Genomic DNA, 687 nt, shown 5'->3' with positions numbered 1-687 from the left:
TGTCATCGACAACTAATTGCATTTTAATACCCAAATTAAATGGAGAGGAAAGGTACTTAAAGATTCTACTTTTTATGACAGTTTAAAAAAAAAATTAAGATGGTAAATATTATCCTCATAATGTTTTATCCGTTTTTGTAGCTTATCTAACAAAAAGTATCTTACGTGTTAGAAAATCTGCCGGACGTTGTATTAGTGTTCACTTACCGACAATTGAAAGCATTTACGAAAAAATGGTAAATAGGTAACATAAAAAATGATAATAAAAGATTCTAAACACGAATTTGATAAGTTTAGGCCTAATGTTTAATACACGAAACGGTCTACTTTAATTATTTATTTAGGGAAACATTAACCAATTCTCTAGATGTGCAATTATATCAACAATGACCGGTAATTTGATATATACTTTTATAAAATGTGCATTTCAATGTAATAGTTTTGCATTTTATATTTAACTTACATTGAGTAGATTTTGATGCAGTATTAATGTGAACTTTTTTTGTTTATGTTTATATATATATTATATCACTTATATATATATATATATACATATATACACTAAGTTGCTAAAACAGATTGTCGTCGGCATGTTTTGATTATCTTTCCTATATTTAAAACAATTATTTTTGTCTAGATATAATACTACCTGCAAACAAGGCTTCTAATATAAGAAACGAGTAAGTA

Source organism: Anneissia japonica, unplaced genomic scaffold (assembly GCF_011630105.1).
Source record: "Anneissia japonica isolate Jap-2015-1 unplaced genomic scaffold, ASM1163010v1 scaffold287628_len271844_cov180, whole genome shotgun sequence".
Classification (NCBI taxonomy): Eukaryota; Metazoa; Echinodermata; class Crinoidea; order Comatulida; family Comatulidae; genus Anneissia; species Anneissia japonica.
This window is presented reverse-complemented; position numbering follows the sequence as displayed.